Source organism: Mixophyes fleayi, chromosome 4, assembly GCF_038048845.1.
Source record: "Mixophyes fleayi isolate aMixFle1 chromosome 4, aMixFle1.hap1, whole genome shotgun sequence".
In the NCBI taxonomy this organism is placed as follows: Eukaryota; Metazoa; Chordata; class Amphibia; order Anura; family Limnodynastidae; genus Mixophyes; species Mixophyes fleayi.
The window spans coordinates 25,975,125-25,984,651 of record NC_134405.1 but is presented as its reverse complement, the minus strand read 5'-3'; positions in this window follow the sequence as shown (position 1 = coordinate 25,984,651).

The window sequence follows — 9,527 nt, the reverse complement described above, 5'->3', positions numbered from 1 at the left end:
ATTCTTTGCGCCTAAATGACAGATGCAGTTTACTGCTCCCCTCACAGAAGACGGGGGGCATCCACTATTAAATTACAGCTTTCTTCTTTATCCCTATACAGCCATCAGCAGCTAAGTACCCCACTGGAGAATAACTAATTATTGAGGTTCCTTGTAATAGAGATAAGAATGATTATATATGTATAAACTACAGTTTAGGGTATTATTATAGAAGGCTCAAGTTAATGGAGACAATATTTTACATGGTTGATCAGTTAAATTATTCTGAGATGTTCATTTTATTATCCAGAGACTAATTTACATACTGTTTTGCGGCATTAGCCAGGGTCAAAACAAAAGTGATTATCTCTGGTGTGTGTGTTTGTGGCCTGTCTATTTTCCTTTTAAATAATAACACATCATTTTTACTTGACATGGTTCTGGAGGGAGGAGCACCTTACATCACTTATGTCTTACACATATCTGTACAAATAGATATCTGTAGAATATTTACATACTTTTACGAATCCCTTCATATAGATAGTTTTATTGTTGAGATTCTTTCTATGGAGAGGATTTTTCTGTTGTGTATATTATAACTATGTATATGTGTGTGTATATATATATATATATATATATATATATGATATATAGATATAAAAAAAAAAAGTTGAAAAAAATAAATAAATGTAGTGTAACTGCAACTATTGATATAGAGTTGCAGGTTACCTGTTTCTGTTACATCATACATATTGTGAAACCAAACTACCCAGTGGGTGATAGGGTCCGGGGTCAGTTTGTTTGGACTGTGGTGCAGATGGCTGGGGAGGGTGCACACGAGGGAACGCCTCAGATGGGGAATCCAGCGTAGACGACTGCATTAGGACAGTCAGTGGCAGCGCTATTTCAGTTGCTCGCCCATCCTGCAGAGATACCCGCAGTGGATGCGATCATCACTCTGGTTCAAAATGTATCAGTGCAGCCTTCTAAGACTGCTGCCCTTACGACATCTTCAAAGGTTGCAGGCGAAGGTTCGTTTGTCCTCCCATCTCCTCTTGATTCCCAGGGTCAAATCCAGGCGGAAGTTTCTTCGTCTACTTCACTGGTACAGAACCTTGAAAAATTAAATACATTTCTTGAGACCACGAGAACTCTGACTTCCTGTAAAAGGCATGGGTCTGCTCTCTTAGTGGTCTCTGATTCAGAGGCCCAGTGGGAAAGAGGCAGAAGAGGTGTGTAGTCTGCTCCCCTCCTTCTGAAGAGCTGACAGATTTCATTGAGTCAGCATGGAAACAGCCAGGCAGAAAATTGTTTGTACCGCGTAGGTTTCCTAGTCTCTTTTTACTTCAACTGGATGAGATGGCCCAATGGGAAATGGTACCATAAGGTGGGCACACCTGTAACGCGCTAGGCAGGCCTTAACACTCTTCCTGTACCTGGCTCGGCTACTTGTAAAAATAGCAAATAGTTCTTTGAAGACCATGCTTTCTTCCACTTCAGTGGCTAGAGAGATTAGAGACCTGGGCAGATCAGCTTGCAGGATTCTGATTTGCTTCCTATGGAATTAAATCTTAGAGCAGCATCAGGATATCTATATAAGGCAGCTCGGAATGCAGCCATGAGGACCTTGTTTTGGTTCCTTTTGTCTACCCTCTCAGGGTGACTCTTTAAACCGTGGGCAGTCTTACAGAGGTAAGCCTATCATGTCCAGGCACCAGTCACAGAGGGGCAGGCTGACCTATTCCAACAGGTGTCCAGGGCCTAAAAACCCTGAAATCTTGAAACCTGACAGGATTCCTCTTCACCTCACGGCTCCTGTGGGTGGATGCCTCGTGTGGTTCCTGAACCAATGGGCGGCATCCACTCAGGATCGGTGGATTACAGAAATCATGCTATATGATAGACCTCCAAATTCGGCCACCTCACCGTTTCTTTTCCACTACTCCACAAGAGAAATTAGAGAGATTGGCTATGAGATAGTTGATGACTTTGCTTCTTACTGCGGGAGTTATCTGCCAGGTTCCGGAGGGACAAAGGGGCAGAAGTTTCACAAGTCAGATGGCTCCTTTCGTCCCAACGCAGATTGCAGCGGGAGACTTCCCCTTTCAATTCCATTAAGTAAGTACCTTGTAGAGGCCATAAGTCTTTACAAATATCATGGTGGTCATGGCACCACGGTTGTGTACCCAGGGAGTCTGCATCATCCCATACTTGGATGATTTGCTAGTAAAGGCAAACTCGGATCAGACCCTCAGGGTCCATCTTTCACTGTTCAAACAAGTGCTGGAACCAAAATGTACAAAAATCCCAATTGGTCCCCTGTCAGAGGATGTTTTTCATTGATCTTATACTGGACACCAGAAAGTAGAAGGTGTTTCTATCAATCAACAAGGTGCATTTTCTTCAGGTCTACATCCTGCTATGTATGAAACTAGTATGTGAGATCGTCTCCACATTCAAAACGTTTCAGTACGGTTCTACTTTCGCATAGTTCAGTGGGACTTCTTGTTTAACTAGTTGGGATCCCACCTTCAGCTGGCCTCTCAGACGTACCAGTTGTCTCCCAGGATGCACCTTTCCCTTGGTTGGTGGCGATTTACTTGATGGTGGGCAGGTCCTTTGTCCCGTTGTCCTGGATAATAGTCACAGGAGTGTTGAAGCTGGATGAAGGTATTGTTCTGGGTGGAAATGTATGTCTCGGCAAATTCTGCGATAGTCATCCTGGGTGTAGAAAATTGGGAGGCTGACTACCTAAGCAGACACACCGTGTTGCTAGGGGAGTGGTCTCTACTTACAGAGGTGTTTCTAATGTTCCAGAAGTGGGAACCTTCGGATGTGGCCAGGGCCGGATTAAGGGAATGGAGGCCCCTGGGCTAAGGGGGTCTCCATTCCCCCATGAGGGCCCCCCTCCCGTGATCCGAGCTGCCTGCGCCCCCCCCCCCCCGTGATCTGAGCTGCCCACGCCCCCGCTCCCCCCACCCCGCCTCCCCCGGCACTTACCTCCTTCTCCGGCGCGCTGTATGCTCTTTACTGAGGAGATCGAGTGAGACTCACGAGATCTCCTCAGTAAGGAGACTACAGCGCGCCAGAGAAGGACCGCAGTGAAAGTGCTCAGCAGCACTGATCGCGCCGGGGGCGTCCCTGCCCCCGACCGATCAATACTGCTGCTGAGCACTTTCAAGGGCCCCCTGGATGCCATAGGCCCCTGGGCTGTAGCCCAGTTTGCCCTATGGTTAATCCGGCCCTGGATGTGGCCCTCATGGCGCCTCGCCAAAACCGCTAAGTGCCCAGGTTCTGCTCCAGGACCAGAGACCCCTTGGTGTTCACGGTGGACGTCATGAACATAAAAAGACATTAAACACTGCAGAATTCCAGTGATCCTGATTGCACCCGATTGGCCATGTCGAGCCTGTTATGTGGGCGTACTGCGCATGACAGTCGGTAAAGGGTGGCGACTTCTACATAGAGATAATCTACTGCTTCAGGGACCATTTCAGCACCCTGACTCCCAAGGTTGTTGAAGGCAAATAAACGGGTCTCTGTCCTAAATTATCATAGTGTGACGGACCTGCGTCAGTTGGTGCGAACACAGGACTTGTCATACGACAGCCTTTCGACTCTCCAGGTTCTTAGCTTATTCGCAGGATGGTTTGGAGGTGGACTTCCGCCTTAGTTCCCTGAAGGTGCAGGTATCGGCCCTTTCAATATATTTTGAGATAAGGCTAGCAGTTATACCGGAGGTGCAGACTTTCCTCCAAGGGGTTCTACACATCCAGCCTCCTTATGTACCACCGAAGGCACCTTGGAACTTGAATTTGGTACTTGGGGATCTTAAATCATTCCCCTTTGAACCGCTGGAGTTGACTGAATTCAGGTTCCTAATTTGGAAGGTGATTTTTTTCCTAGTCATTACTTCTGTGATGAGAGTTTTAGAACTTTGGGCTCTTTCTTGTCGTTCAGCTTATCTGGTATTCTGTACTGACAGGGCTGTATTTTGCACAATGCCTTCCTTCCAGCCAAAACTGGTCTGGTTTTCATCTTAATCAAGTTTTCCAGGAGGTGACTGTCTCTTCGGATAAGGGATCCTTAACTTCATTGGATGTGGTCCATGCTCCAAGAATGTATGTGGACAGGACGTCCACTATACGGAGATCGGATTCCCTTTTCTTTTTGTATGATGCTCACAAGAGTGGCTGACTGGCTACAAAACAAACTGCTGCTAGGTGGATAATGTTCCCCGTCAGACAGGCTTATATTAGTTCTGATCGGCCTGTACTTGATCGTGTCATCGCGCATTCCATCCGATCTTTGGAGGACCTCTTGGGCTGCGCGCAATGGTGCATCGGCAGATCAGCCATGCCTGGTGCAACCAGGTTCTCTGTCCACACTTTACCTGGTTTTACCGTTTTCATGTTTTTGTGTCTCCTGGCACAATTTTTGGTCGCAAAGTTTTGCAGGCCGGATTGACAGAGCTTTCCCTCCCTCAAGGGGCTACTTTAGAACGTCCCCATGGTAGCAGTGTCCCCCAGATGGAATCAGAGAAAAGGATATAACGTAAGTACAAAAATCCTTTTGTTTTCAGGGACAGTAAGACCTTCTATGTTGAGTTATTGAATGGTTAAAGTGTCAGCCTTATTTAGTCATCAAGGGCAAAAAAGCAGCTGAATAAGAGCATATGGCAGAAATACCTCTGGAAAAGCATGTGTGGTGAGAGCAGGATGCCAGGCTATTGGCATCTCCTCTTGCCTGTACATGGTGTATATGTATTAATGTATTTTGTATTATTGTTGGCACTGTTCTTAAATGTAGCCCTGTGAGTTTACTGGACACTGCTGTATCCTGCATTATGACCCTGGTCCCTAGCCGACATCGGCACACAGACTATTGGCGTCTACTGCTAGCACTTTGGAGTATGGTTGGGCCTATGAGGACTGTACGGGGTTACACTGGGATGTGCCTCCAGATCCCCCAAAAACAGGGATATCCTGCTCCTTTGTATGGACAAGTGGTACTCTTCTGTTTTAGGGCCAACCAGACTTCCTGGAGCTGACCTCTTCAGTGGACCCTCATGAGGGACGAGGGAATCTCAGTGACAGCCCCTCTGATAAGCGTGAGACAGCCTTTGTTATCTAGTGCCCTCCCAGCTTTAAACCACACCAGCGCTGGAATCTGACCAGCCATTAACGGAGAACGCTCCCGGATAGAGCGTGACTTTTGCTTTGATAGAACAGACTGGGAGATATTCCTCCTGTTGGATTGGTTAGGAACTGCTTGTGGATCTCTGGGAATGGTTCAAGATTCTGTCGACTCTTTGTGCGCCTGCCAAAAGCAGGGTGACAGGCTTTTTTGTCCTTGTGGACAGAGGACTAAAGCTTGTCACCCTGGGACTGGTGATTATAGTTCTTCTGAGATAGGGTTGTGTGTGTGTTCAGTACGGTGCTTTGAACCGCCTGGTACATTGTAAAGGGCTATAGTCTCTTTTACCGTTGTGTTATGTTATAACAAAAGAACATTGAGGTGATTTCGTACCCACTAGGGATACCGTGTGTACTTGGCCTGCGTATGAAGCTATTTTCGGGCACTTTTTACCGATCAGCACTGTAAAAGAGCTAACAATAAACCCTGTATGATGTCAATGTGCAATAAAGGATTTTTACTTCTGGCGTTCCACGAGAGTCCCATCTGTAAGAAGTGTGGGTGAAACACGACTAGGCCACGTGGTAGGCCACAGTGATCCGAGTTCCACAGCAGGAAAAGTCCTCTGTATATGAGAGAGTCTTTCAAAAGTAGTTCGGCATGGGTGACATCAAAGCTTACCAGGTGAGTCTCCTTGGTCTCAGAGCTCCATGATGCGCTCTGCTGTTGGCCAACATTCTCTTCGTCTATTCTGTATTTTTATTGGTGGGTACATCAGAAATTTTCAAGATCTCAAGGGCCTTTAAGTGTCTCCATGCAGCCTTAGTGGAGGACTTGTAGATGGAGCACCTCCCTCTGTAATGGTCTCATAGATTCCCTGTGTTGTGATGCGTGCAATGAGAAGCCTTGGTATATTATTACATTGTGATTATTACATTTAACACTATCCAGACCGCACATTTTTGTGATATTTGATTTTAAAGCCGTTCGGTCTGCATATGACATCTCGGGTGGTCAGAAGGTACCTCTCTTAGGTCCTGTGTGCCCTATAGAAATCTAGAAGGGTGTTGGTTTTTTTTTAAAAAAAAATCTAATTAAAGATCTTTATAAGGACATCTACCAGGCCCTGCGGAGGAATCTCTTCTGGTATTATTTTTCTGGCCTCTTTTATCTAAGTTATCCAAGTGACTATGGTCAGAATACCAGGTCTTCTACTAGCTCGTTACCTGTGCCAACCGGAGAAAATTTCATCTACCCTTAATTGGGAGCAACTCCAGTACCAGACTGCTGGCCCTCATCTTGTGAGGTAGTTTAAGGCTCCAAGCTCCTGAAGTCTGGACGTAAGAGGCATATACACTGGACACCAACTATCCAACCACGAGGCATCATCACAGAAGATAGGGGGCAGCGGTGTCCTCCTTCCAGAGTTAAACCTTAAGTGTCTTCTTGGGCTAGTTGGAGCTCTGGGCCAACCTGCATTTCTGGTTTGTAGTAACTGACCACTAGAGCATAGAGTCCCGTTAACTGGTGTAGTAGTGGTCGGTGACTGCCGTGTTCATGTGAATGAACATTAATAGACGTTGTTGGTGAAGCAAAGATCCCAGGTTGGCCAAAGGTCCTTCATGGAATATATACATAGAATTAAACATAACATTTTAAACTAAATCCTAATGAGAGGGGGTCTCAGGTGGGCTTACCCATTATTGTCAGTGCCCATTTACCCCATTCTCGCCACACATATGTAATTCTTTCATATCATGAGATTGAGAGACTAATATCACCCTCATAGATTGGTTTCATCTGCTGTATCTTTTGCTCCTTCTAACGTGGTAAAGCACGAGGCTATCTGCAAGACACAGAACCATAGTGCAATATCTTGCATTTTGTTTACAAAACTATGGAAGTTGTCTCTTGTCAGTAGAGAATTAAGGTCGCTCAGTATGTCTGTAGAGTAATCAGCGGTCTAGCCTCCATCGGTTCTTCTCCTGAATCAGCCTCCACTGAGCAGCTTTGGATTTCCAGACTTTTTGGAGCCCTCATTGGTGGTAGAGTATTTACTTGAGTATCGCCTGGATTTCTGAATTATTGGCATAATTGTTCTCTTGCTGCGAGTATGCCATTGATCTTTCTTCATAATTTGAGGTTTGTTGGCTGTAGTGTGCTTACAACACGTTATTTTCTGTTATTGTTTTATCCTGGCATAAAAAGTATCACTTGTCAATTTTTAGGGGAGCTGTATCGGCATTAATTCATCTGAGGATGATATGGAGTGCCGTCCTCGTATCTAAGTACCGTCCTCGTATCTAAGTGCCGTCCTCGTATCTAATTAGTGAATGCCGGAGATTTTAGCAGTCATGCTTCTCCAGTGGTCATTATGAACGACATGTACTTCTCTGTTGTGATCAATGATTCTCGTTCCGCATGTTGTATCTGCAGAGTGTACTGTGTGTCTACATAGCTCGGGATAGATTGTGGACACCAATAAGTGCCACGTATAGGCAGCCTTATCGTGACGTACACCTGACTCAAGGAAAAATTTGATTACTTGAACTGCAAAGGAGCACAAGGAAGGGGAAGTGACCACAGCCGAATGGGGTCATGCCTAGCGTTACTGATATACTAGGCCGCCCCTAACCATCCTCCCCTCTCCTAAAATCTCCCATGCATTGCCACGCTCACCAGTGTTCACCTCTGTTTTGCTGCACAATGGCGAACCAATCACACCTCACAACATTCTGACCATCGGGATTGTGGGAGAGACCCCTCACGATGGCATGGACCCGTCAAAATCGGGACATTTGGAGATCTAGGATTCACTAAGCCTTCTAAAAATGAAAAGTAGAGCTGTTACCCATAGCAACCAATCAGATTCTAGCTAGCAGGTTCTAGAATGTACAAGATAAATAATAGTTAGAATTTGATTAGTTGTTATGGGCAACACCTCCACTTTTCCCTTTTAGAATGTTTGGTAAATCTACTCCCTAGACCAATACTGAAATATTAAAAGCGATTAGAAACCTGACTTAACAGGCAACAGTTTAGCAGTTATCACCTGGAAACGAGCAGTTTGTCTCTGCTTTGTGTTACGACTTATGCAGAGCTTCTGTTTTGTGTGTTTGACAGAAATAAACAGTGAGACAAAAAACAACTAAAATGGATGTGCCGCTACTGAAGCAATACAAATAAAAACGTGCATCACACTGCTGGCTAACATGTTCAGTCATGCCGGTTGTTTATGTGTTTTCAGTGCTTGAAAGCTCCACAGCCCCCCGCCCCAAAAAAACCCCAAAACAAAACAAAAAACATAATATAAAAAAAACGTGACCAGACCCGTAACACGTGAGAAATACGACAAACTTAGTTGAGAGCCAACTACTGAGGACTGGGCACACACACATTTTGGTCTTCTGATCTATTTTGGACAACTGGTGTTGCCCACAGCAACCAATCAGATTCCAGATGTAATTTTTGGAAAGTAGTTTACAAAATGAAAACAACCATTTGATTGGGCAACACCACGGTTTTCCGCTACGGATTAGGATCATTGTCTGACCAATGGAAGTCATCTGACTGCTCATTTGTTTTTGTTTTTTTACCTGATTGGCCAGCGATCCTGATGTTCGGGCAGATCTGCGGGATTAGCCCATGAACGGACAATCGTTTAGACCTCTGAGATTGTAGACATGTCACTATAAATTATCGATCCACACCTCACAACATTTTAAACGACTAAAGAAGAATATGAAAGATCTGCCCATTCACGCGTTCGTAAAGTAATACGCCACAAAGATTTCCAAATACAGATGGTCAAAAAACACAGCCTGGTATAAACACTGCTACAAAAGCCACAGCTCACCAAACGTATAATAATACACAAAGTAGAAACTGTTACACATTAAGGGCTCGTTCAGAAAAGCGCGACCAGAGGATTTGCTTACGCCGCATTCAATATGTCAATAAACTGCTGTGATCACGCCTTTGCTGGACAGACGGGCAGCGGCGTAATCCACGGGCAAGCCTCAAACGCTACAAAATCATCTATGAGGTCTGGACACAGAAGGCGTGGAGCAACTGGGATCACTGATCCCGAATCCTAAACAGTTTTCAGGTTCCATTCTGAAAAACTCTGACAATACCCTTGTATTGAGTCCTTTACATGGGTGCCAAATCCTATGCGCTCTTTTTAAATCAATATTTGGGTGCAGCCAGATCCTCAGTTATCACTTCAGGATCTAAAATTATAAATACGATTTTACCATTTACGCCTCCCCTACTTTATTTTATTTCAATTAGGTTTTATATAAGGAAGGTGAAGCCCTAAAATGTAAGGACTAAACAGACACTCCTGGAACAAGGGGATATATAGCTGGGACTCTTTACAAGCTTCCCATTCATCACCATCATTTATTTAT